The sequence below is a fragment of the Gavialis gangeticus genome, unplaced genomic scaffold (assembly GCF_001723915.1).
Source record: "Gavialis gangeticus isolate Ggan-Ray unplaced genomic scaffold, GavGan_comp1, whole genome shotgun sequence".
NCBI lineage: Eukaryota > Metazoa > Chordata > Crocodylia > Gavialidae > Gavialis > Gavialis gangeticus.
The window spans coordinates 6,138,964-6,144,833 of NW_017728995.1; the positions used below are offsets into that span (position 1 = coordinate 6,138,964).

General features: G+C 40.4%; 1 protein-coding gene and 1 long non-coding RNA gene across 3 annotated transcripts in view; one reads left to right on the forward strand and one right to left on the reverse strand.

Moving 5' to 3' along the window:
• KCNAB1 (potassium voltage-gated channel subfamily A member regulatory beta subunit 1) overlaps positions 1–5,870 on the forward strand; it is a 332,521-nt gene that overhangs the window by 298,978 nt on the left and 27,673 nt on the right. The window lies entirely within an intron of this gene.
• Positions 5,017–5,870, reverse strand: part of LOC109287910 — a 7,891-nt gene continuing 7,037 nt past the window's right edge. The window contains exon 3 of the long non-coding RNA XR_002095006.1: positions 5,017–5,153. This is a non-coding gene — a long non-coding RNA (uncharacterized LOC109287910). The remainder of the gene's footprint in view (positions 5,154–5,870) is intronic.

Sequence of the window (5,870 nt, forward strand, 5' to 3'; positions counted from 1 at the left end):
GATTGTTAATATTGGGGGTTTGTTACAAACAGGGTTCATTTTAATGAGGTTGTTTTGTATATATCTTGTCCATTTTAATGAACTCAGAAAGCAGAACTGATTAAAGAGACGAAATGCTGGCAAGTACTGTACAAATAACGTCAGAATTCACTTTAATTCTCCTCATCTACAACACCTGTTATTTATCTGTGATCTCTGATGACTAGAAAGCTTTCAGGCCTGGAAAATGTATTATATGATATATGATTTTGTCAAATACATACATCATCTTGAGGGACTGGATTAAAATGGTCTAATTCAATTTGCTTGTGACCTAGAACAGATCTGAATTTTTGGAGCACTCCAGAGTATTTCATAGAAATTAGAAACACCTAATCATCTAGCCCATGCCCTGTCAAAGCTAGATTGTTCCCAACTGTTGCAGTGTGTTTAAGTTCATAGTGATCAGTTTAAGCTCTTGTGCTTAGGGGCATGGATAACTAAGCCTTAAGCATTTTTATTGGAAGACTTTCAATAATTTACATTTAGAAATGTATTTGAGCAGATACCTGTAGTCTCCAAGGGAAGGGAATACCCTCTGCTTAACTAAAACCTCGTATTTACCAAAAAGTCTTTTTCCTGTATCCTAGACAAATACTGAAACATTTTTATTATAACACAAAATCAGGTGTTGAGGAGACTAAAGAAAAGGATTTGCTCTAGACTTCAGTGGAGGACCGTATTCATTCAGATGAAAAGTATTCTTTCCTGCCATGGCAGGGGGTCGGACTAGATGATCTGCTCAGGTCCCTCCGACCCTACCAACTATGAAATGATGAACTATGAAAATGTAACAGCACAGTGTGTTAGAAGAACTTACAAACCTGTATTAGAATTCCAAGAACTATCTAAATCAGTAGTGATGGGCTCATACAGAGTCCCAGGTCTGAGTTGGTTGCTCAGTAGTCCAAAGCAGGATGTAGAATCTGAACTCTCTAGAATTTGGTAAACAGCAGTGGAAAGTCATGGTATGCGCAAAGCTCCTTATCAGGGATCTGTGTTTCACCTGTCTTTTTAAAAAGTACGTTTTTCTTCCACTTCTTCGAATAATAATTCCTTTGGATAAGCAACACCAGTTCTTTGACAAAAAGTATCTAGGTTCTGGATGGGAAAACGCTTTTCAGAAACTTTTGCAACTTTAGGCACCATTAACAGTTTGATTTAGCAATTTACCTTTTTAAGCAGCAATGACTAAGGATGAGCTAGCTCTTAGCATGGAAAATAATCCCAACAAACCACAGAAGTTTTTTCTAGTAAAACATTTGCGTGGGGCCAGGGTCTGTAGAACGTGTCCTGGGATAGGAACTATCCCAAAAGATCTCCATGCAGTGTTCAGCCTCTATTGTTTTACTGAAGAGAACTAAGGGAGTGAGGTGTAGGCTGCAGAGCAAGCTTCCAAACTTGGGACACCACTGGCACTGTGCAGGATAGTGAATGTGAAGGCCCTTGGTTTCTTTACCATCTCTGACTCCCAGGCTCACGGGAGTCATGCTGGTAGGGATTTCATTAGCTGTGATGGGCCTCAGCTGTGACTGGCTTCTTAAGGTTCAAGGAGGTGGAGAAGTTAACAGTGTTCATCACTCCTGTGCAATGCTACTTGGCCCACCTGGTCTCCACTGTTTCCTTCTGCTTGCATCTGGAATCCATGGAGCAGGTTTGGTTGGTTCCACAGAGGAAGCTGAGCCTCCGTTCCATACACAAGTGGAGAGATTGGTGTGTGGGATTTACCTTCCCTGTTCAGTAGACAGATGTGAAAAGACATCTCCTGTGATCAGGAAGATAACAAAGAGAAACTTGATAATTCCATGTTTTGATGCTCTTTATCTCACTGTTGTTTCAAGCTTATTATCCCATTGTTTTGTAAACATAGTTATTGCATCAGTGGTTACAGGAAGGTGCAGGTGGTGTTTAAAAAGCTGTTTGCAGCTAAAAATAATGCCATTTTGTTTGTGTTTATCATGTGGAAAGGCTCTGCTGGTATTATTCAGTGGGAATGGGTTTGTGACTCACTGCCCAAGCTTCTGAACAAGTCATTATCCTCAACTGTCCAAGGAGAAGGAATCAGAATTAACTGAATTTTGATGAGATGTAGCAGTCCACCTCTACTGTAAGCCATGTTGCATACAGGATCCATTAGGGATAGGAGAATTAAAAGACACCAGCTTGGGATTTATTAATAATATGCTTGTATTTGGGAGAAAATAAAATGATTTTAAACAAGTATGAGATCAGAGCAGCAGTGTAGCCAGCTTAGCAACCATCATTATTTATTTTTTGCAACAGCAGACAGAACCAGGTTACAAATAATACAGGTGCAAACAGATGAACAATTTTCACTTTTGAATACTCATCACTGCTAGTTAATTGGAAAATAGCAGTTCACGTGCGTTCCAGGTTAGCCCATGCGCATTCACTAGGAAGTGACTGAGACCTGGGTCCAGCCACTGACAAGGCTCAGGCAGATTGTTGCACCATGCTGAGACCTATTGATGTCAGTGGGGTGCTGCGTAGGCCCAGCACTGTGTCCACACGTTGTCAATTGCAAGATCAGAATCTAACATTCTAGCAGCTGCTAATTTAAAATCTTTGACAAAGTGCATGCTAACAATTCCTTATTTGTAACACAGAACAGGATTCATAGATTAATACTTTTTTTCCCCAAAACTGATAGTAGCTGCTTGTGTCCAGAATGGTATTTACTGCAAAGGAGAAGGAAATTTTCCACAGTTTATGTCAGGGGAGTATATGTGGGGTTTATTTATATATTTTGTGCAATGGAATTACTAAGTAAAATATTTTAACAATGATTTTTTCCATATACTCAATCAATTTCTGTTCAGTAAATAATGGTAATATAATACTTTTAATAACAAATTAGTAAGCATCTTCGTGGTACCTTTGTGCAGTAATGTCAAGGGAGTTCAGTCAGTAAGCCTGAACACAGAACATCCCTGTGAGATAGATTAGTATAATCCCTGTTTTGTAGATGGCAAACCTTAAGTTTGCTTTCTGTGCATTAGCCTGTACTTTGAGAAACCTTCATGTAAATGTATTACATGTCACAAAAGGAACAAGTATGGTAGTCTGAAAGAGAGCTTGGTTCATTTTGATTGGCAGTTCCTATGCAGGGCTTAACTGTCAGAAGTGGGAATTGTGCGGATAATTGTAAATTCATGATAAAAAATAATTATTAGCAATACAGTATCTCCCACATTGTCTGCCAGTCTCTAGCCATTGCCATGAATCCATCGGTTCCTTCAGAAATAAAATGTCTTCATACTTTAATAAAAAACTGATGTGAGTAGGAGTTGCCTACCGCTCAGGAAAATCCAGATAATTTTTACTGTGGAGACCAAGCTATCTAAAGCATTGCAAAGTTTTGGACTCAATTGATATTTCTTAGTGTTCTTCCTTTTTTTTCCCTCCCCACATCCCTCTGATATCCGACCATTTGTGACTGCAGAAGCCCCAGTAGGCAACAGAAAGAGAGGCAGGATCCTACCATTACTTAACACTTACTTTACAGCAGAGCCCAACAAGGTTGGGTTCTATTGTTCTTGACTGTGAAAGGTAAGATAAATGACAGTCCCTGCTTCCAAACAACCTACCATGTAAATAGAAAGGAAGAAAGCGGTGAGTGAAACAAACAGATCAGGATAGAGTTGGAGATAAATAAATAGGAAGTGAGGAATTCTGAGTTGGTGAGTAGTAACAATTGCAGCTTCTCTGCCTAGTCACAGTTAGGTTGCTTGGATGCATTACAAATAAGGGAGGTGAAGGGACGGAGGCTTCCCATATGTGAACTAGGCATTCCAAGTATTTCCACCTGGAAGGAGCACCCTGGGAGAAACATTTTCATGCTATATTAGAAAAGCAGGGAACTAAATGAGCAAGTCTGTGTCACTGACAAATTAAAGGTGGGAATTCTACTGAGGGTGGATGCTGTGCTACCCCAGTTGGTCTCTGTGTACTGTGATACAAATAAATGAATGAGGAAATTAAATCCTTCAAAGCCCAATGTGTGTTAGCACAAAGATCAGAATCTGACCCAGATGAAATAACTTTAACCTCCTTCAGAATGATAATCCAGGTGAAACAGTGCTCTATCTTATAAATATTCTCTTATTAAAATATTAAACAACCTCTGGCTCCAAACCTGGCAGTCACCAATACATTTCTGTTCTGCTGTGACTGACGTACTCTCAGTCACAGACCTCTCCCCAGAACTAGTTAGACATCATTGGCAAAGCATTTAACTGACAAGAATAAACTCTTTTTATTCTGGTCAACAAGGTTCTTTGGTTACACTGAATATCTTTTATTAGGCCAACTAAAATAGTTGGAAAAATTATTTGCAAGCTTTTAGGCACAAACACCCTTCTTCAGGCTGAGGAAGTATCTGCAGTTGTTCTATGCTTTTCTTGGATAGGATGGAATAGAATAGAAGCCAGAAGCCAGTATGCAAGAATGCCAGACAGTGAAAATGCAAACTGAGGCAGTCAGTGGGTAAGAAACAGGTGGTGGGGGGAGAAGGGGAATGTAGACCTGGTGATAAGATGTAGCTGGTAAATAGTAGAGAGATTATCTGGGGTATCGGATGTTGGGCAGCTTATAATGTGCCATAAATCCAATGTCTATATTTAGTCCATGATTTTTTGTATCCAGTAGGGTGATGAAGTGAAGTTCCTAGGCTTGTCTGTGAAAGGTGTTTTGTAAATTCCCTTTGAGGTTTAGAACTGAGAGATTGGAGAAAGAGTGGTTTTCTTGTGAGAAATGTGCCCCCACAGGTAATTAGGTATTCTTGTCTTTGATAGATTTTTGGTGTGCATTCATTCTGGTACGTAGTTGTTGTTTGGTTTTTCCTAAATATTGTCCATCAGGGCATTTAGTGCATTGGATGAGATGTATTACATTCCTGGAGGTGCAGGTGGTGTAAGATCCAGGAGTGGTGATGGTTCTGTTGTGGGGTGTAGTTATTGCGGGGGTGGTGGAGATATGTTGTCAGGTTTTACATTTCTTGTCATGGCATGGTCTTGATCCATTTGGTTTATTTTGGGCCATAGGTTTGCATTCCACCTATTCTGGTTTTCATTCCATCTTTCTGCAATCAAGGCCTAGGGGAAGGAGAAAATAAAGGGAGGGAAAAATATGAGATTAAAATGTTATTGCTGAGAAAAGATTTACAGCAATAAAAGCTAAACAAAAATGACATGAAGAAGCAGGCATTGGTTACCAGTTAGTCCATTGCTTGAAGATATTTAAGGTACTTTGATTATTCAGTACCAAGGTAGTTCCTTGTTCATCATGCTCTTTACTGCACCAGAGTCAACCCACAAAGAAATTCAGTGAGGCTTTTGAAATGAAAGAAATAAAAGTGCTGTGGTCAGATGGACAAGAATGAGCTGCAGAAGATCTTGCCTCCCACTCTTCCATGGAGGGAAGCATTTCACCCCAAATAAAATAGAGCAAATTACTAACTGAAACTTTCTTTAAAATGTGAAGCAGAGTAAAAGGACCACTGTCCAGTTGTGAGAGCCTTCATGGGTGCGTCCACACATGCAAGCACATGCACTTGCAGCAGCTCAAATAGAAGCGGTGCAAATTTGAGCTGGGGTTTTTTGCCTCAGCGCACATGCTCAGACATGTACTTTGGTATGGAGCAAATTGTGCCACCTGGGGCAAAATAACCCTGCCTGGCTCCTCCTGGATCTGCAGCCAGGGGGAGCTAGAGCCTGGGGCCAGCACCTGTGCTGTCCCCAGCAATATAAAAAGCTGCCCTGTCCTGGCTCCAGCAGTACAAAAACCTGCCCTGGCCAGCAGCTCAAGACTAC